Source organism: Lepidochelys kempii, chromosome 5, assembly GCF_965140265.1.
Source record: "Lepidochelys kempii isolate rLepKem1 chromosome 5, rLepKem1.hap2, whole genome shotgun sequence".
Classification (NCBI taxonomy): Eukaryota; Metazoa; Chordata; order Testudines; family Cheloniidae; genus Lepidochelys; species Lepidochelys kempii.
This window is the reverse complement of record NC_133260.1, coordinates 4,571,786-4,593,593: the sequence shown is the minus strand read 5'-3', so window position 1 is coordinate 4,593,593 and position 21,808 is coordinate 4,571,786. Positions and strand designations below refer to the sequence as shown.

The window sequence follows — 21,808 nt, the reverse complement described above, 5'->3', positions numbered from 1 at the left end:
CTGTCAGCCTATGATGGTTGAAAATGTATCAGTTGACCCCGAGTTCATTCTGGATACAACTAAAGCCCAGGAAGGAAGTGGTCCTGAATTTGTGTCTGCTATGGATGATGACATTGCAACTAGGTTGCGTCCAGTTAATGTCATAAATAGCTACCAGCGACCAAGCGATTCTGGTGCTTCTATTTTGCCTGTTGCTAGCATGTTGCTGGGTAAAGATATGACAGCCTTGTCTGATCAGGGTGATATCATAGCCAGGGCACAAGTAAAGCATGAAGGTGATTTGACTGTTACCCACAGACAGTGTAGAAACTTGTAACAAGGAAAAGAATGCTTCTAATCTTTTGACTATGAAGTCTAGCCATTTACCTGAAAAGGGGTTTTGTGAAAATCTTCCTGATGGGACAGAGGTGATTCTGGATTTAAGTGAACTCCAGAAAGAGTCTGTTGTTGCTCAGGAAAATATTCCTTTAGAGCAGTGGTTCTTAACCTTTATTGCATCTTGCACCCCTTTGGTTCTCAAAATATGTTCTTGCACCCCCTTATCAAAAATCAAAATATGTTCTCGCATCCCTTATCAAAAATTGTTGAAGTAGGTCAGTTCTTTAAACCTAGATATATTTTTGTTTGTATATTACAGTAATCAGTACATGCCTGTGCTTAATTTGTTTTTTCAATGATTTACCTTCTAAAAAAATCTGGCATGTCTCGCACCCGCAGAAAGGACATCTTGCCCCCGCCCCCCCTCCCCGGAGGTGTGTGCGCCCCAGGTTAAGAACCACTGCTTTAGAGCAAGCCCTGGGTGAAAAGGGTATGGGCAGAATTTCTGTGAAAAATGGGTTGTTGCTTAGAAAGATTCCTGAAGAGAAAAATCTTCAGGGTAGTTTTTGCAAGCAGGTCGCTGCAACTGATGGGTGTGGAAGTGATTTAATTAGTTAACTCAGGGTGAATCACTGTATAGAGAAAGCAGCAGTTTGTTTGGGAAACTTGCTTCAGTTCCTAACTGCCAGAGTCTTTCTGAGGTGTATAGGTCCACTGACTTTGCTTTAGAAAGACCCAGTGTGGATAGGTTTGAAAAGGTTTCAAATGAAAGAAAAATTGTTAGGGAATTTAAACAGCCTTACAAGCTTAACAAGCTTGTTGGGGAGACAATGTTGTTGGAACATGAATGTGTCCATGTTGGTTCTTTAAGTAAGCAGTATGTGATTCAGGAACTGAGGAAAGATTGGGTTACTGGTTACTGGGTTACAAGGGTGCAGGGGAGAGCAGGCAAACTCTCATCTCCAGATATTTTGGATATGACTTGTAGTCTCTTAGTGGACTTGACATCTGATTCCAGGTGGAAGCAGAGCTTGGTAAGGGAAGGACAAAAGAACCTTGAGTCTAACATGCTAGTGAAAATGGATGGTGTCTCTTTAAGACAGAGTCCAGCCTTGGAATTGGTAAAGCTTGAGGATTTGAAAACAGTAAACAGGCTAGTGTCTGTGTTGATGCCAATTACCTGACTGACTGGGGGGAGAAAAACTTGCCTGTAGCTGTTAGCAAAAAGGACACACCCAGCCAGCCAATGGATTCTGTTAATCAAAAGAGTTCAGATTTTGACCCACTGGACAGGGAGGAAGAGAAGGATTAAACCTTGCAAAAAAAGCCACAGGTTAACCCTAAAATACCAAAACCCCAAGGAAGCGGTTAAACCCAAAGCGGTTAAGGAAGACCCTGAGGTCAAGAAAAAGCTACAAAGATTCAGAGGGATATTGAACAATCTGACCCAAAGAATGATTTGTCTAAACCAAAGGCTTGGCATGACAAAAATAACTGTAAATGTACACTTGTGATAAAACTGATGTTATTGCTAATGACTTCTGAGTAACCAGTAAGGTAATAAAGAAGCTGTTTTATGCTGGCTTGGTGATTCTAAGTATTGGAATATCCACCAGCTTTCTGGGGATTGTCTGCCCCATTCTTTGCAGTTCAGCCTAATTGAGTGACAACAGCTGGCTCCCCACTAGGACCCCAGTCACAACATCCTTGGCTCTTTGTATCAGCACTACATCTACTCACCAGGAGTGCTTGTTTTGATGCATAGTGTGGTGCACCCTTGGTAGATATCCCAGTGTACAGCTCACCACCATCCAACACACTGTATTTTGGGAAGTTCTGGCAATGGATAGAGGGGCAGAAACAAGTCATGCAAGGGGTGACAGGCATCGTGGGGTCAAGTTCCCAACATGCAGTTTTTTCATCCCCATAATGGAATCTCTATCCCATAATTTTCACGCCTATCTTGAAAATCCCATGAACCCGCACGGGATCTGCCTCTGTCCACCATCTCTGACCGAAGCCGGGAGCAATTTCCTGGAGGGCAGATTGCTGAGGGACATAGTGAGAACCAGTTCAAAGTTGTTGGTAATGTTCATGGAGCAGCTGCGGAAGGTGGAGTGCCACTTCTGGGCCTAAGAAACAAGCACTGAGTGGTGGGATTGCATTGTAAAGCAGGCTTGGGATGACAAACGGTGGCTGCAGAACTTTCAGATGTGCAAGGCCACATTCCTGGATCTGTGTGCCGAGCTTGCCCCAACCCTTCAGCACGGAGACTCCAGAAGGAGAGTTGCCCTGACAGTGGAGAAACAAGTGGTGATTGCACTGTGGAAACTTGCAGTGACGGATTGCTACTGTGACCAGGGCCCCGGGGTGGGGTGCAGGGCGCCACACTGAGATTGCTCAATCAGGGCAGACCCCAAAGAATGGGGCAGACAATCCCCAAAACTGGTAATTATTCTAACACTTAGAGTCACCAAGCCAGCAACAAAACAGCTTCTACAAGACCTTACTGGTTACCCAGAAGCCAAAACCACAGCTCCCTTAAAGCAACTCAGTCTTGGGCTGCCCCCCAGACAGCCAAGTCAGATATGAGGAAGATTACTAAAAATCTTGTTCATCATATAAAATGTCCTACCAATCCCAAAGGATCGGACACATTACCCATCAGGTTAATAAATATCTCAGATCTTACCCGAATACACACTTACAGCCAATTCTTATTAACTAAACTAAAAATTATTTAAAAAGAAAAGAAAGAGAATATTGGTTAAAAGATCATTATACATACAGATATCAATAGAGTTCTTAGGTCAGTTTAATAGTAGAGACGGTGAGCTTTAGAGTTGCAAAGAGTTCTTTCAAGATTAGTTCCATAGGTCATAGTCCAATGTCTGGGTGACCCAGTCTGGAACTGGGGACCTTAGTCTTGCAACTCAGACTTCCCCAATGAAGTTTAAGTGGATCTGAGTTACAGGATCAGGGCCCTAGAGTTCTTTTATAGGTCACTGGCAGGCTATGATAGCCTCTTGATAGCAGCTATTCCTTGGCTGAAGAATAGTGGCTTTGAAGTAGAATGACCTATTTCTTATGTATACACAGGTAGCTAGGTGCATTCATCAGCATAAGGTAATTATCTATTAAGCTGTTCATAGATAGTTTACTACAAACTTCAAAGAGAAATGTAGACAATGACATTATTAGACCCAAATTTCATCTAATCGTTAAGATGCCCTTTTGATCTCTGAATCAATAGATATAACAACAGTTAGGAACAGTATGTTTACATGATTAACATCTAACAAGATATACGTAAACACATACAATTAGTATTGCCTCTAATTCTCTAACAATACAGGTTTGCATTTCAAAGCTGTAGTCTATTTAACATGGCTATGTTAGCTATTTATAAGGAATAGCCCTAATTACCATTTATATACTTTTCTAATATGCCTTTAAAGGTTGCATTTGGGTCATTAAGTCTACTAGTTGCTTAACCCTTTCTGGCTCAATGTCACAGCTACCAATCAGTGGGAAATCATTTTGGAGTTGGAAAATCCACTGCAGGGACCAGTGTCATGCAAGTGCGCAGGGCCATTAATCGTCTCCTGCTACGCAGGACTGTGACTCTCAGCAATGTGCAGGACATAGTGGATGGATTTGCAGCAATGTGGTTCCTGAACTGCAGTGGAGCAATAGGTAGCATGCAGATCCCTATTTTGTCACCAGCTCGCCTTGCCACAGACCACATCAACAGAAAGGGCTATTTTTCTATGGTTATGCAAGCATTGGTGGATCACTGGGGACACTTCACTGACATCGGTATTGGCTGGTCAGGGAAAACGCAAGACACTCACATCTTTAAGAACAGAGAACTGCTCAGAAAGCTACAAGCAGGGACTTCTTTCCTGACTGGTGGATTACCACTGGCGATGTTGAAATGCCAATAATGATCCTGAAGGACCCAATCTTCCCCTGGCTCGTGAAGCTGTACACTGGCCACCTTGACAGCACCAAGGAAAGATTCAGCTGACAGCTCAGCAGGTGCAGAATGACATTTGAATGCGTTTTTAGTAGATTGAAAGGGTGCCGGCATCGTTAACTCACAAGATTGGATCTTGGTGAGAAAAAGATCCCGATGGTTATAGCTGCCTGCTGTGTCCTGCATAATATCTGTGAAGCAGAGGGGGGAAAGTTGCCACCACCGTGGAGGTGGAGTGGCTGTTTGCTGAGTTTGAACAGACAGACACAAGCACTTTCAGAACGGCTACACACAGAGCTATCAAGCTCAGGGAGCCTTTGGAAGGTCACTTTAGCAGCGAACCACAGTAATGCATTATGGTGTATTGTGTGCTCTACCTGGTCCTGAAGTTTGGGGGCCTGTTAGGAATTGTATGACTATATGAATATAAATATTACACTGGCAATGCACCTATTAATTTTGTGCTGCTCGTTGTACATTTCTGATTATTACACTGTGTTTGTCACTGATCCTATGAGTTGTGCCACAGTGTACAATAGCAAGTGGGTGCTTTAACTACTGCCAAGCATTTGGCAACATATGTTGGGAACTATTAAAGATGAATTATTTTCCAAACTGTACAGTTTTATTGAGTAACAAAATCACTTAAAAATTCTGTTCAAGTTAAAAGCAAATATATTAAAAACTTAAATGTATGGAACAGAGCTTAAAGAAGGGGAAGGAACATTTTTGTCCATTTTAGCTACACATATGTCAGCTCTGGCTCATACAGGTCAGTGTATGGGAAGCTGTGGTTGTCCTTAATGTCCCTTCAGGAGGAGTGGTAGGGGTAGGGATGGGGCCCCTGAAACCACAGGGAATGTTCTGGGGGTGTGTAGGGAGGTGCTTTCCTGGGGCTCTCCATGGACTGCAAAGGGAGGCGAGCCTGTGTTTGTTGAACCTCAAGGACCACAAGAGTCTGCAGCATCTGTGTTTGCTGCTGGAGAAGCCCCATTATGTCCTGGTGTATCTCCCTCTCCTTTTCCTGCACCTTTCTCCTGTCTGCTCTTTCCTTCTCTGCAGTCTGCAGTATTCGTCCTCCAGGCCCTCTGTTCATGGTCTGATGCAACACTGGCTTGCAGGATCTCATGGAACATGTCTTCTTTCTCCTCCTTATCTGGCTCAGATGTTCTGTGGGTGTGGATGAACTCCTCCAGGATGCAACAGCAGCAGCTACGGATAAAACACACAGAGGTACCGTTGTCAGTCTAGTCACAACGGAAAGTGAAAGTTAAGTTTCAGAACTTCCTTCCCGTGCTCTTCTAAAGTTTCAAACAAGACATGCTTATAGACACTTCTGCTTTGGAGAGCTTGTGATAGCCCCAGTCACAGCACCAGCCAGGGTGAGTGTGGCCCAGGAGGACTGAGGGAAATGAGGAGGGAGTTTGCTCAGTTGCATGAAACTATGAGTATAGGGCAGTGGCTAAATACTAGCACCCTTTTCCACAGGTGGTGGCGGTTTTAGCTGGTATCTCACTCCTGAGGGTAACAAAGGCACAGAGGGCACAGGTGCTTCTGGTGTCCCGAAGCTGCTAAGCTCCATATGCTGCTAGCTTGTATGCTGCAATGTGCTGGCTTGAGTTATCACTGAGTGGGGTGGGAAAGTGTCCTACGACGGAGGAAGAAATAAGGCTGCCATCCCTAGAAGCCCTTGGCAGAGGATTGCAGAGTACCTCCATGAGAGATCTCGATGAAACTTTCATGGAAGATTCAAGGGACATCCCTGCGCGTATGAACAAACAGCTCCGTCTGGGCCCCGCTGCCTGCCTCTTTTTGTTGTACTGCTGCATGTACAACACATGTTTAAGATACAAGTACCCAGCCAATCATCATAACTTCCGGTACCAAGAGGATACATGCATATAAACAGGATAGTCATACTTAGCAAATCGTAACTTTTCCATCGATACCTTTCATGACATACTTTGCACAAGACTTAGAGAAATTGAATAACAGGGATATAAATGGTCACATTTCTTATACACAGCACCAGAATGGGGGCAGGGGAACTTCCAGTCTCCATGGCCTCTGTGCAGTAGAGTTCACAATAGTGACCAGAGTGGTCAGTGTCAGGCATTGTGGGACAACTGCTGGAGGACTATTAGGGTTGACATTGGAAATGCAGTGTCTATATTTATGATGCATAGACTTCTGTACATCAACCATGACACAGTGCCGCTCGGGGAGGTGATGTTACTGTGTCAACATAATGGAGACCTAACCTAGGTCAGAGACAAATATAAAAGTAGACATACGCACAAGGCGGCTCATGTCGATCTAACTTTGTAGTAAAAAGAACAGGAGTACTTGTGGCACCTTAGAGACTAACAAATTTATTTGAGCATACTTCCACTGCCACCACCAAACGTTTATCTGGGTTTATTTTTATTAGGAAAGCGTTGTTTGGAAACGTCTTTCCCCCCAAAATCCTCCCAACCCTTGCACCCCACTTCCTGGGGAAGATTTGGTAAAAATCCTCACCAATTTGCATAGGTGACCACAGACCCAAACCCTTGGATCTTAAGAACAATGAAAAAAAGCATTCAGTTCTTGAAAAGAAGAATTTTAATAGAAGTAACAGTAAAAAAGGAGTAACAATAAAAAGAATCACCTCTGTGAAATCAGGATGGTGAATACCTTACAGGGTAATTAGATTCAAAACATAGAGAATCCCTCTAGTTACAAAAGTTACACAAAGACACAAAAACAGGAATATACATTCCATTCAGCACAGCTTAATTTCTCAGCCATTTAAAGAAATCATAATCTAACGCATCTCTAGCTAGATTACTTACTAAGTTCTAAGACTCCATTCCTGTTCTGTCCCCGGCAAAAGCATCACTATTCTGAAACATAACTTTGTAGTGTTGTTAGCCGACGGCCAAGGATGTTTGGTGAGGTGCCAGCTAAGCCCGTTTATACCATCCGTGACTTTAACCGCTAGGACACACTGTCCCTTCGCGGCAGGCAGCCCGGGCTAGGCTGACGGATGCCCCAAGGTCCTAACCACCCGTGACTTTAACTGCTAGAGCTCAGAGCTCCTTCGCAGCGGGCAGTCAATACTGACTGACAGGTGCCCCAATGGCAGCACTAAGAGCCTCTCCACACCCGTGACTTTAACTGCTAGAGCTCAGAGCTCCTTCGCAGCGGGCAGCCAGGATTGACTGACAGGTGCCCCAAGAGTTTGCCCCGTGGAGGCGGCACAACTCAACGCTAGGCTCTTAGTACTCTCACCTAATGGCCAGGCTTTAGAGCCAAAACGGCTGAGGTTCTTTAATTGTGTTGGCTGCTTTACAGTAAACCAGAGAAAACAAGTCAGGCTTATGCATAAATGGTTACCAAAATTTATTAAGCTAGATTCTAATCATGTGGTTACAAAATTGCTAGTGCCTACTTATTTAAATGTAGAGATGTTACACACACAAACAAGTTACAAAACTGAAGCCACAATCCCAAAGAAAGAAAACAAAGTATAGAGCTCTATTTCAAAATATGTGTACACTAAAGATAGGAGATCAGGTGTGGGTGCTTCTTACCCTCCTTGCATCTCTCGATTCCAGCGGTGCCAAGCCAGGATCGGTCACTCAATTCTGCGGAAAGACGAATAAAGGACAAGGCGTAGGGACCCTCTTAGCTGCAGAAGCCTTGGGAGGCTGTCACTTATCTGACCAGCAGATAGATATTGAAAAGCACTCAAAAATCATGGTGCTGTAGGTCCCCTACTTATACCTCTGTACTCCTTTATTCTCTTTCTCCTTTCTTATGCCAAATTGAGGCTGGTCTGTCGGGGTGATGCCAGCTTTCGCAAGAGTAGTTTACACTTGCAAAGGAGAGAAACAATAAGTTTCGACTACTGGACACTTCTTTTATCAGCGTAAATATTTTCCCACCTAGGATGTTGGTGTGTGTGCATCACGCTATTTAGTAGGGGCTAAGAGCCATGTCTGTCACAGGGCCTCTGCCTGCTGTGAGCTTAATCGTCGTATCTGTTCCCAGAGGCACATTGTAGCAGCACACCTGTGCTTTCACAGCTTCAAAGGCTGTGCTGGAATATATGTTAAGTGCCCTGTTCCTGCTTCCTCCTGTGTTTCCAGCAATGCTGGTCTCGCGGGGGGGGGGGGGGGGGGGGGGCTGGCTGGCTGGCTACAAGTGTAGACCCTGTCGTAATCTCATTCTATTTAGTTTTTCTAAGACAAGGTTAAGAGGTGACTTGATCGCTGTCTATAAGTGCCCACATGGGGAGCAGATAGCCCTTTAAAATAGCAGAAAAAGGCAGAACAAGATCCAGTGGGTGGAAGCTGAAGCTAGACAAATTCACACTCGAAATAAGACACACTTTTGCCTGTGAGGATAATTAGCCGTTGGAACAACTTCCTTAGGAATGTGGTGGATTCATCATCACTTGAAGTCTTTAAATCTAGACTGAATGGTTTTCTAAAAGATACGCTGGAGTGCAAACAGAAGTTATGGGCTTGATGCGTTTTCTAAGTGGGAGGCTCTGGCCTGTATTACGCAGAAGGTCACAATGGATGAGCGTAATGGTCCCTTTGGCCTTAAAATTTATGAATCTATTTCTGCCTTGGTAAATCCTTGAAAGGACATCGAAGAGGAGATCAGGCAGCTGTATATGTACCTTCTGCAGTTTGCCTCTCCAGCTTTGTTGCCAGAAATGGGTTCTCAACACAGCACACACACACACAATGAGTTATTGTCCAAACACCCCCTGCCCATTTCCTGGGGAAGTTTCCTTTATTCTTAACTTGTATCAACTCTAGCCTGTTCTCTTTAAATGGCTGTTCCTATGGTTTCTCCTTACAGGATCTTCTTCTCTGCCTCATATAGAGTCACAATCTTTTAAACTCATTAATTGGAGCTAATGAGATCTTTCTGGTCAGGTTGCCAGAGGGGGTCAGCAGAATAGCTCTGTACCTCCACACACAGTCCTAGAGTTTGGCACCTGGTCACAGTTACTTTGGTTCCCTTGCACTTGAGCAAATTTCCCCAGTTACTGCCGTAGGTTAATTGTGACTCAAAGTGTCTACACTGAGGCTGTGAGGGGGTGGGCATAGGAGCCAGCTGAGAACTCCCTCACACTGGGTTGATTTTCATCAGGTCTGACCAGGTTCCAGGAGCACAAAGGAGTCAGAATAGAGGCGGGAATCTACCTCGTAGTATGGCCCTCACCCTAGCATTGAGGCACCAGATAATCATATATGGGAACATTGCATTTGCTGACAGTTTGGTCAGGGGAGTTCAGACTAAACCAGGAATGTTTCAGGCTCTGCATAGGCGCCGATTCCATGGGTGCTCTGGGACTGGAGAACCCATGGGGAAAAAAAGGGTGCTCAGCACCCACCAGCCACAGCTGTTCTGAGGCAGTGGCAATCAGCTGTTTGGCGGCACCCCTGATTAGCTAATTTGGGGCACCACCAAATAGCTTATCGGCAGCTGCTGCCAAATGGCTGTTTGGCATCTTGGGGAGGGGCTTGGGGGAGGGTGGAGAGCAGCAAATGGTGGGTGGGTGGGGGCCTCGGGGAGGGGGTGGAGTAGAGACTGGAAGAGGACTGAGTGAGAGCAGGACCTTGGGGAGGGTGTGGAGTGAGGGCGTGGCTTCGGGGGTGGGGGTGGAGTAGGGGCAGGAAGAGATGGAGCGAGGGCGGAGCCTTGAGGAAGGAACGGAGTATGAGTGGGGCCTCGGGGCAGAGCGGGGTAGAGCACCCCTGGGGAAAACTAAAAGTCGGCACCTGTGAGGCTCTGTATATCATCTGCTAGATCACCAGCTGCTCAGCTCACTCCAAGGGCTTAGTGTTGAAAATAAAATAGGAAGCAATAACTATGCCAGCGAGCCAGCCGCCAAAGGATTTTTTAGTCTGGAAAAATATCCAGCAGCATTTCCCAAATTAGCTTCCTTTGCACAGTCTAAACGATTGCAATTTTCATGTGGAGATTTTAATACTCAATCATGCATCTTTGATGCAAATAGGATGTTACCATAACTTATCTGGAGGAGTCAATGAATGTATAATTGCAGGCTTTAAATTGGGGTTAAAGTTCCTCAGGGGTAAATTCCTCCTCTCTGACTGTCTTTTCTTTCTCTACTCAGTGTCCAGGTACAAAAATGTCTCTTTGGAGCCCCATTTTCACCGTAAAAAGCTCCTGCATTGCAGGACACAGTTCCAACAAGCTAGGGCAATTAAACACGCTGCGTTTCCTGTAGCGTAGACGTGACTGAACTAGGTTTTAAATCATGTTGAGGCCTCAAATACCCTGCACAACAATGAGAGAGGCGGGGGAATGTTCACTGACATGTTCGGGGAAGGTGCTGTGTCTTCCTATGTGTTTTTTACAGAGCCCAGCTCAGTGGGGGCCCAATCCAACCTGGGTCCTTTGGCGGTTACTTTAATAACACATATCAGATGATAAGCATTCCATTACAATAATGATGCACTTTCATTGTAGAGGTTGTGATTTTTCTGCCTGTTTCCTCGATTGGCACTTTCCATTGCAGAGTTACGATAGACGACAGCTGTTTTAGTCCCATCAGTTGCTTAAATGCCTTTGTCTGTATCCAGCATTTGCTTCCACTGTTCACTGCGTCTGTTCTGCATTGACAGAAAAGAACAATATATTGCTGAGACCTCTTAAAACATCCCCTGCTTCTCAGTTATGCTTTCTTGCTTCCTTCATTGACTTTCAGACTTAGCTAACAGTTTGGGATTTCAGACAAGTATTATGCATTATGGAAAAGCCCTAAAGAATTTAATAGAAATGGAGTCATTAGGGTCCTGTGGAACTTAATAGAGGATGATCTCCTTCCTATTGGTTTTGTGACCCACCCTACAGAACACTATAGCCGGGATAGAAACCCATATTTAGAACGGTGCTTAAGCCCATCACTAGCTTTAAACAAAAGAGCATTGGCATTCACATTTAACAGGGAGGGTGATTGGCCATTGGAACAGACTACCAAGGGAAGGGGTAGATTTGCCAGCTCTCAATCTTCAGAGGATGACTAGCTGGCTTTTTGGAAGGTCACTTTTGTCAAACACACATTACTGGGGCCAATATAGAAATAACTGGATGAAATTCTTTGGCTGGACACACAGGAGGGCAGACTAGATAATCTAATGGTGCTTTCTGGCTTTAAAATCTATGAAACTGAAATCAATGGACTAATTAATGAGACTAAAGATAGGCACATACTTAAGTACCTCGCAGAAACAGGGCCCTACTTGTTAAATTACATAGGATGGATCACAAATCTTGTAGAAAGGAGATAACTTCCCACTTTGATCCTATGGAACTTCTCCACAAGGGGAAGTTTAGTTTACAAAGTTTTGGGGAAGGTGTTATAAATGAGCTGTAGTATTTCCACATGGATTCTCCTCCCCCAGTTGAAGTGTTTAGCCTGTATCCTCCTCCTCCCTCTTAACACTTCCATAGCGCTGTCCATTCAAAGATCTCAGGGGGGGTTAGAAATGTTCAGTCATTTAGCCTCACAACTTTCCTGTGGATATCATTATCTCCATTTTACAGCTAGAGGTTAAAGCCAATATTCTCAAATTTGGGTGCCTGGACTTAGGCCCTTAAATACATATTTAGGCACCCAAATAAGTAGCCTGATTTTCACAGAAACTGAGCACTTGGTACTGCTACTGAAGCCTGTACAACCTTAATTCTGCCCATTTGTGCGTGTGCATTACAATGCATTCTGATTTTTCTGCAGGGCCTCGGCTTCTTTCAATGTACAGGGTGGATGGCGAATGAGACTGGGTTGTGTAATCATAGAATCGTAGAACTGGAAAGGACCTCGAGAGGTCATCTGGTCCAGTGGCTCTCAACCTTTTCAGGCTACTGTATCCCTTTAAGGAGTCTGATTTGTCTTGTTACCCCCAAAGTTTCACCTCACGTAAAAACCACTCGTTTACAAAATCAGACAAAAGTGTCACAGCACATTATTACTGAAAAATTACTTATGTTCTCATTTTTACCATTTATTTATAAAATAAATCAATTGGAATATAAATATTGTACTTACATTTCAGTGTATAGTGTATAGAGCAGTATAAACGAGTCATTGTCTGTGTGAAACTATAGTTTGTATTAACTTCGCTAGTGCTTTTTATGTAACCTGTTGGAAAACCAGGCAAATATCTAGATGAGTTGCTGTGCCCCCTGGAAGACCTCTGCGTACCCCCAGGGTTACATATACACCTGGTTGAGAAGCACTGATCTAGTCCAGTCCTCTGCACTCATGGCAGGACTATTTCTAGACCATCCCTGACAGGTGTTTGTCCAACCTGCTCTTAAAAATCCCCAATAATGGAGGTTCCACAGTCTCCCGAGGCAATTTATTCCAGGGCTTAACTACCCTGACAGTTAGGAAGTTTTTTCTAATGTCCAATCTAAACCACTCTTGCTGAAATTTAAGTCCTCAGAAGTTAAGGAGAAAATTTTTTCTCCTTCCTTCTTGTAACAACCTGTTATCTAGTTGAAAACTGTTATAATGTCCCCGCTCAGTCTTTTCTCCAGGCTAAACAAACCCAGTTCTTTTCAATCTTCCCTCATAGGTCATGTTTTCTAGACCTTTAATCATTTTTGTTGCTCTTCTCTGGACTTTCTCCCATTTGTCCACATCTTTCATGAAATGTGGCACCCAGAACTGGACACAATATTCCAGCTGAGACCATATCAGCGCGGAGTAGAGCGGAAGAATTACTTCTCGTGTCTTGCTTACAACTCTCCGCTAATACAGCCCAGCATGATGTTTGCTTTTTTTGCACGAGTGTTACACTGTTGACTCATATTTAGCTTGTGATCCACTTTGACCCCCAGATCCTTCTGCAGTACTCCTTCCTAGGCAATCATTTCCCATTTTCTGTGTTTGCAATTGATTGTTCCTTCCTAAGTGGAGTGCTTTGCATTTGTCCTTATTGAATATCATCCTATTTACTTTAGACCGTTGGTCCAGTTTTCGACTGAATCGATCTGGGTTCCTGAGCACCCTGTCTCATTCACTACACCAGTGGGATGTGTGTCATGGGTGAGGTTGTTGATTTCTCCAGCATCCTCCCCTCATTCACTGCCCATAGTTATATAATATTTATCAAGCGAGTTATATTGCTGAAAAAGTAAGGATGGTTATGCAGTTAAGGCAGTAGCCGGTGGCCCAGGGCACCTGGGTTCTGTTCCTTTCTATGCTTCAGATTTCATGTGTGATCTTGAGCAAGTTGCTTAATCTCTGTGGGCCACAGTTCTCCATCTGCACCATGGGGATAATGCCACATCCTGACCTCCCAGGGAGTTGGAGGATACATTCCTCAAGGCGTGTGAGGTGCAGAGGTAGTTCAGTGTGATTGCCATCGAAGAGCTTAGAAAAAGAGAACAATGCCTTTCTCAGAGTGGGGCTGGCCTGATGTGTGGCAAATGAGCCACAGTGAACAAGCGGAAACAAAGATTGGCCAGGTGCCTCCTTCACTGAGCTCTCTCCTTCCTGGGCCAGGAATGAGGCTGGGGCTCTGCAGAAGACTAGCTTGTGATCATGTCATAAAAGACTACAGGCTAGATGCTGAGCTGCAGCTGTCAATTGGCACAGCTCAGGTGGAGCAGGCTGCAAAGGAGCCATTTGGGCCCTCCTCTTTCTGCTGTGCACCAATTCTGCTCTTTGTGTTGGCTCCCAAAGGCCTCCAGGGGCCAGTGTGGCAGCTGGGGGACAGGGCTGCCCTGACTATGCCCCCTTTCCCAAGCACACTGGAGACAGGAGTGATGCAAAGCTCCGCAGTCCGGCTAAGGATCTGGCCTGGGATGATAATGCACCAAGGGGCAGCGATTAAGGGTGCAAGTCCACCTTAACTATTGCCTGATTTGGGAGTGCTTTGCTTGACGTCACTAATGTTCTTTTGTCTGGCTTTTATTATGTACATGCACCAGCTTCTGTTAACCTCTGCTAATAGCTTCTCTCTTGTACATGAATGTAACAGTTAGCTAATTGTCAGATATCTGCTCCATGTAGCTTGCCCTCTGTCTTATTGGAACTGAAATAAAGTGTTGCTAGTTTCTGCTAGCTCCATGAGTGGAAATGGTGGAGCACAGAGATGAAGAGATTAACTTGGGAAAGCACTTGCCTTTAGAAGCTTAATGAGTTCCACACTGGTTTCTTTGCAGCCAGTCTTTATTTTGAAATACTCGATTGAAAAGAAGCTCCATTAATTTTAACCGCCAGCCACGCAGATGGATTTAACTGGTCTTTGACACTAAAGTAATTATGTTTCAGTACAACAGAGAGACGGCAATAAACACAGAGAATTAATTTAGGTGCAACAGTCTGGTCAGCAACTCAAAGCTAAGCCAGAACTGTACAGCAAAGCCGTTCTCAGATGTGTCATCACCACTTTCTGTTGTCACTCCAGACGGTTAATGAGAATATGTCTCATTGATTTCATACAGTGGTGTTGGATGGGCCTTTTTAAGTTCCTAATGCCCGATTCCTTCCTCTGATATACATCATTACCAGAGAGATTGATTATTAGCCACACACTCTCAGCTGCTTCTGTTCAAATTAAAAATGCAATATAAGCACGGACCAATTAGATTTTAATAATGCATTTCTAAACAGGATGTCAAGGAGCTTAGTACAAAGATTTGGGATGGAGCCAGATTGGCAACCTACGACCGGATTGTTTTAAAAATTACTGCATCCCAGCTGAATTGCTTAGTTAGAATGTAAAGTTTAAATCTGCTTTTCAGCAGCACTGTGTCTCAACTTCCTCTATAGACAGTTCGCATCATACCTCCACATTCCTGCATCTCGTAAGAGTTTGAAATTTGCAAACACTTGCCAACTGGACAAGAGTTGTCAGATGCCATCTGGAAGCACATGTTCAGAGTTGTCAGATGCCATTTCTTGCTGAAGTTTTCATTGATAGTGACCTATGAAATCTAGGACTCCTAGCCAACCAAACAGGAATTTCTCCAGGCACTGGGTCCACTTCTTCGGTCCACTATAGTACAGTTGCCCTTTGACCCCAGTGGTTATCCAATATTTGGGGCCCTGCTGAGCTGTTTCCATTAGGAGGGGAAATTGATGATCTGAGTCAGGTATTTCTTTAGTGTTAGTTTTAAAAGAATATTCACAAAGTCCCATTTCCCTGAACACAGCAGGAACAAACAACAGGAGGCAGTTTCCTTGCTCACAAATCCAAGCCTGCTTTCCTGCCATCCATCTCTCTCTTGTCTTCCTCCCAGGGCCACACTCACCAGTGCTTCTCAGGTTTCTTCTCCTGTCTGCTTCTGTCACATGCAGCTCTACCTGTGAGTGCCCCAGCCTCAGCATTTGTAATTAGTCCCAGGGAAACTCCTCTTATTCTCTCTGGTTCTTGTTCAGGCCTTGGGCTGTGGCTTCTATTGTTTCAACTCTCACTAAACAAAGTGGCATTTAACGGCTCCCTTGCTTAACCTGAATGAAAGGTGGCTAGCATACCCATCAGCTTCAGTGAAGGCTGTGATGGCCTACAGATCAAAGACACATTTGTGGCAGCTACCAACACCCTCCAGCATAACAGCATCCTCACAAAGCGACTGTAAAACTAGCTTCACCATTGACCGGGAATGGCGAACTGCTGCCACTGGGAGCTGCAGGGGACCAGGCCTGCAGACGGTCAATGTCAGCCAAATGTCTCATGGCCCGCAATCAGATTACCCTGATGGGCCGCATGCAGCCCGCAACCACAGGTTGCCCACCACTGGTCTAGATTTACTTAGTTCTGCCTCAGAGCAGAGGGCTGAACTAGATGACCTCTCAAGGTCCCTTCCAGCCCTACATTTCTATTATTCTATGAAGTGCAGTCCTAGAGACCAATAAAGTAATATTTAGCATCTGGGAGCACACATTCATTTTTATGTCTGTTTATAGCACAGCTCAGTTTCCAATACACCCGTATTTGTCCAGTTCGGAGTATACCAATCACTTTCACATCAATAGCAAGCAAGGATTAAATCTACACTCAAATTCTTCCATTCATTATACTTTATAAAAGCAGTTTTTAAAAGTATTTACAAAGTACTTCCAGTATGCAGAGGAAAGTAATAGTTGAACTTTATTAAGAAAATTAAAGGATAAATCACAAGAAAGATTCATATTGGCAACTCTCAAAATATTACTTTTAAAAAACATACTGTTCACGCAACACTAAGGGTATTTCCCTATGAAATGGCTGGTGAGATACGTGGTTGTTGGAGGTGTATCCCTCCAAGTCAAACCAAAAGTAACATGGTAAATTTGACAACAGTGATTTATTATGCATTTATTACAATATAATTAGTAAAGATACACTGGGTCATGGAAATAGTGAAAATATGAAAGAATACAAAAATTAAAATATACTACACATGGTTAGCAAAAATAAATACTTTCGGATGCCACACTGTACTATGAGTAAGGTTAAGATTTTGTCACAGTTATTTTTGGTAAAAGTCAGGGAGAGGTCACAGGCAATAAATAAAAATTCATAGAAGCCCGTGACCTGCCCCTGACTTTTACTAAAAATAACCATGACAAAGTGGGGCTGACGGGGTGATAAGAGCCTGAGCCCTGCTGTGGGAGGGGAAGGGGGGGTCCAGCACCTGCTGCTGCTGCAGCTGACAGCTCCAGGGTCCCCCCACCCCTGCTGCCTGCGGCAGCTGAGAGCTCCAGGGCCAGCAGCTCTGAGCTCTTGATCCCCCTTTGCGGCATCTGCAGCAGCTGAGAACTGTGGGGACCCCACTGCCCCAGGCAGCTCAGAGCTCTGGGGCCAGTAGCTCGGAGCTTTGGGTCCCCCTGCCACCTGCAGTGGCAGACCAGTGCAGGCAGAGGGTACTTTATTCTCAGCATTCGCCTAATGAAGAGTTCGTTAGAGACATCTTGAGACTCATTTATCACTATTTCTGGAGAGCATTTTGAATGTCTTTGGTGTTTTCTGTAGCTCATCTGTCATTGATACTGATGAGAAATTATCAGTGGATTAAAATAGTATCAATCTGTTTTAGGGTTTTAGGCTTGCACCTTTCACTGTAGTGTCTGATCTGAAAAAGAGAGAGGCACAACCTAGTGATCTGAACACACAGTTAACACTCCTGAGTTCTAATCCCAAACTCTGACATTTACTTCACCTGTGTCCTTGGTCTAATCACTTTGTTCACTAAACTCGTGATCCGAGTGTGAAAGGTTCTGACGTTTGCTTTGAAGTCAATAGGAGCAGCAAGCATTCAGCACGTCTGGAAGTCAAGCCACTTGTTTAGGTGCCTACATATAGATCTAAGGGCCTAACACTGGGCACCCTTTAGAACTTTAGAAAATGTTGGCCACTCTGTGTCTGTTTCCCGTCTGCAGAATGGAGATGATCTTTCCTATTTGCACAATGTTAACGTGAGGTTAATTAGTTAATGTTTGATGAAGAGAGGTGCTAAGTGTGCAGTATTATTGGTATATTTATATTACCCTTAGTAAGAAAATCCTGTGCAATTCTGCAAAGAGTTCTTGTCAGTTTCAGGTGATCAGAATCACAACACAACACATCTGTACAGCGATCCCCCCACCCCCAATTCTCCTCATTTTATTACCTCTTGCAACTATTTCCTTTAGAAAGATTTTGCAGCTGTTGATAGACCAGGAAGTCTTGATAGCACAATTTGCTACAGCAATGTTCAGATGCTCACTGCTCAATGCATCCTGGGCTTATTAATCAGGTTCTATACATATCCAGTCGCTGCCCAACTGCCATTCACACACTGGGTTTCTATTTAATGTCGAGGAGTGGGACATGAGCAAGACGTGCTAGATCAGACTGAGCCAAACTCCTCCCCGGTGTAATCCTGCTGGAAACAATGGAGACGCACCGGTGAAGACGTTGGCTCACTGTGTCAGTGAATCTACACTGTAGCCGGGAGTGAGCGTCCCAGCCTGGGTAGACAGACTCCCATTAGCCAGGCTTGAGCTAGCAGGCTAAAAATAGCAGAATATACATTGTGTCTCAGGCTGGAGCTTGGGCTGTCAAGCCTAGACGGTCAGATGGGCTTGAGAGCTGGCGTTCCAGCACGAATCTGTCTATGCAGCTGCAGTATAGACCTACCCTGTCTGTACACTGTGTAGACACTGGGGCGGTTAACTGTCCCTTGGGTAGACGTATGGAGAGCTTGGGTGTGGTTACGGTGCTTTCACCCTGCCCTCTCTGCAGGATGGTACAGAGTAAGCTAATGCCCCTTACTCCCACATAGCCACTGGCCATGATTTAGCACCTTGTTAGTATGCAGTGCAGGGGTGAAAGTAATTTAAGGGACTTACCAGTATGCAGGGCCATGGTCCTGAGCAAGGGGGGGCCTCAGGTGGAAGGAGCAGGGCCTTTAAATCCCCGGGCCCTTTAAATTGCCGCTGCTACCCCGGGACTCCGGCAGCAATTTAAAGGGCCCAGGGCTCCGGCAGCGGCAGCCAGGACCCCTGGGCCCTTAAAATCACTGCCGGAGCCCCATGGTAGCAACAGTGGCAGCTCGGAGCCCCGGTGCGCTGGCGATGATTTAAAGGTCCAGGGTCTCTGGCCGCTGCCAGGAACCCCGGGCCCTTTAAATTGCTGCCAGAGCCCCGGGTCTCCCAGCCACCCCCAGGGCTCGGCCACCCCCCCGGGCTCCAGCAGCGGGGCTCTGGCGGCGATTTAAAGGGCCCGGGGCTCCAGCTGCAGTAGCGGTGGCCAGGAGCCCCGGGCACTTTTAAATAGCAGCCTGGGGAAGCTGCCGCCTGCCGGTATGGTAGGCTGCGTACCGGCTCTTACCGGTATGCCGGACTGGACCAGACCAGCTTACTTTCACCTCTGATGTAGTGCAGTTGTAGCGGTGTCAGTCCCAGGGGATTAGAGACGCAGTAGTCCGTTGTTACTGCTGTTGCCATTGCAAGTAGGCCTTTCTGTCTAGTCTGGGCATTTCTCGGGCACCCATCACCACCGTACTCTCCAACCTGGTGTCTGTAGCTCAGCTTCCGGAGAAAGCTTGTCCAGGTCTCCAAACCCTTGCCTTGAGGAATGCTCATCTGGGTTATGCACTTCCCAGTCACCAGATCCCCCTTTCCCTTTGAGGACTGGGTACGGAGAAAGAAGCTTCTCCTTTTCTGTGCCGTGCCAAAGCCTCTGATAATGTTTTACATTGCTCTCGCCCAGCCAGTGGTCGGTGGAGCACTTGCTGGTGGTCCACTGACAGCTGGCTGCTCTGGTGGTGGTTTCTCTCCTTGTTTTCAGCTGCTTCACCCAGCTCTTCTTAGCAACAAAGAGTCTGCAAGCCTGTGAAATCAGCTCTCGGAACTGGTAAGATTCATGCAGCTCCATGCCTGATATTTCTCAACCATGTGGCATAGAGCAAGGTCACACACAGAGTCCATGTTAGAGCTGGGAACGGAACCCAGGAGTCCTGAATTTCAGCCCTGTGCCTTGACCTCTAGGTAACGTTCCCTCACATAAGCCACTTAACCTCTCAGCATCAGTAGCCCGATCTGTAACAGCGGGCAAATACTGTTTACTCTGCTCAAGATGTGGTGACTTTTGGTCAGCTACTGAGACTAAAAGTGCTAAGGTACCATCAGTACCATCTTTCCCCCAGTGCACCGTGGGCGGCTCTTCTGGTGTGAGATACTAAGTGCGGTCACTAGGATGTCTAAAGGGCGAAAGTATCCATCAGCCCTTTGGGGTTTTCTGCAGATATAATTCCATGGTAGTAAAATGTCTCCTGCATCATTTATTTCCAAATAGTGGCAAAATTAATCTAACTATAGTAAAAGCTGTGTTATCCTGCATTTTATCAATCGGGAAGCTCTATTATCCGGCATTTCTGGTATCTCCCAATATAAATCTAGTAACCGGGACGAGTATACTGCCCGGGAGGTTATGCAATTGCACATTCTGCCCTCTAGTTTTATGCAAAAGAGGCAGAAGACAAGTAAGCAAGCTGATAGCAAGGGTTTATTCAAAAAAGCAGCTTCCAGGGTGTGTCAGAGGGTCATTACAGATTCAGCTCAATCTCCTACACCTTCTACATCTACAATGATAACTGATGTTGATAATGATGACTCTGAGGCACTGCAAGATCCTGAAGTGCCTTCTGAATCATCAAAGAAAAATTAAATTGTGTTCAGTATAGTTTTAGTGTTACATGTGTTTTTCGTGATTGGGGTAGATGCCATGCACTGCCCATAGTGACATGTAGTGTCATAAGATAACCTATTGTATAGAAAACTTTACCTGTATACACCTAAGTGCTTCAAGAAACCAACCACTCTGCAGTGCAGCACTACTGCGGGATTGGTGAATGCCTGTATACTCTGCTACTGTGTTTTGTACTTTATTCATTTTATAGTATTCTAATTCTTTGAAAATTGGTATTCCATTGGTAAGTCTAACTCTCAGTTAACCGGAATATTTGATTAACTGATTAACTAATCCATTGTTCCCCCAACATGTCAGATAACGTATCACCATTCCATTGGCTATCTTTCTGTGGGCCAGAAACAGAGCTGTCAAATACCACTGCTAGTTTGACTCTAGGCTTTCTCCTTTTTCGATAAGCACATTGGAGCTGCGTGTAATTCAGGTTCTTTAAAGTCTCACAAACATTCCTGAATATAAACGTAGTTTCAGAGTTGGTGGTGGCCCAGCCTTGTTTTCTTTGCTGGGTGTCACATACTGTAGAGAAAGTTAGCACCAGGTTTGCCGGAAGTATAGCCGCATAAACTGCATGTGAAACTTGGCTGCATGAGTCTGGGACTGTATCAAAGATCCAGAGTGTACTGCTTCTGTTTGAGTTCTACTTGGTCAGTTTCCCATGGCGCGTAAGAGAAAATCTTGCTTTATACCTAGACAAGCAGGATTGCTGCCCCATGGAGCTCACCATAGCAATGGGCTCATCTCTCCAGAGGATATCCAGAAAACAATCTTCTTTCTCTTAATTTGTCTAACCTTTGATGCCAGATGTTGCCATGTGCTGATGCCTGGGTATGCAGCAACCGTGGGGGCTCTAGGTCCTGGATCCTGAGCACTGCATAGCAGGGAGCAGGGGAGAGGTGTCCCAGGGCAGGAGTGAGCAGAGACTGCTCATGGGTGCAAGCAAAGGGAAGCACCCAAGTGACTTCAGAGCTCAAGTCCTATTTTCAAAAGTGATTTAGGTCAGGATTACAAAGAGATTTAGGTGCCTTAAAATGCGCCTAGGGGATTTTCAAAAACATCTAAGCAGTGCTTCACTCCCACTGCAAGTTAATGGGAGGCACCTAGGCACTTTATAAAACCCCACTAGGCACCTACCTGCATCTTTTGGCTCCTAAATCCCATTGTAAATCTGGCCCTAAGTGCTGATATCTCTTTTGTAAATGCCACCCTGCGTCTCACCCTCTGCGGTCAGCCACCCTGCATGTCTCTCCATTACTTTCAGGCATTCCAGAAGGGTTCAGTGGGGTCTACTTCCCAT

The 21,808-nt window shown here is 45.2% G+C and overlaps 1 protein-coding gene across 4 annotated transcripts in view; it reads left to right on the top strand.

Moving 5' to 3' along the window:
* DNAI1 (dynein axonemal intermediate chain 1) overlaps positions 1-21,808 on the top strand; it is a 275,448-nt gene that overhangs the window by 231,006 nt on the left and 22,634 nt on the right. The gene's annotated exons all lie outside the window — the stretch shown is intronic.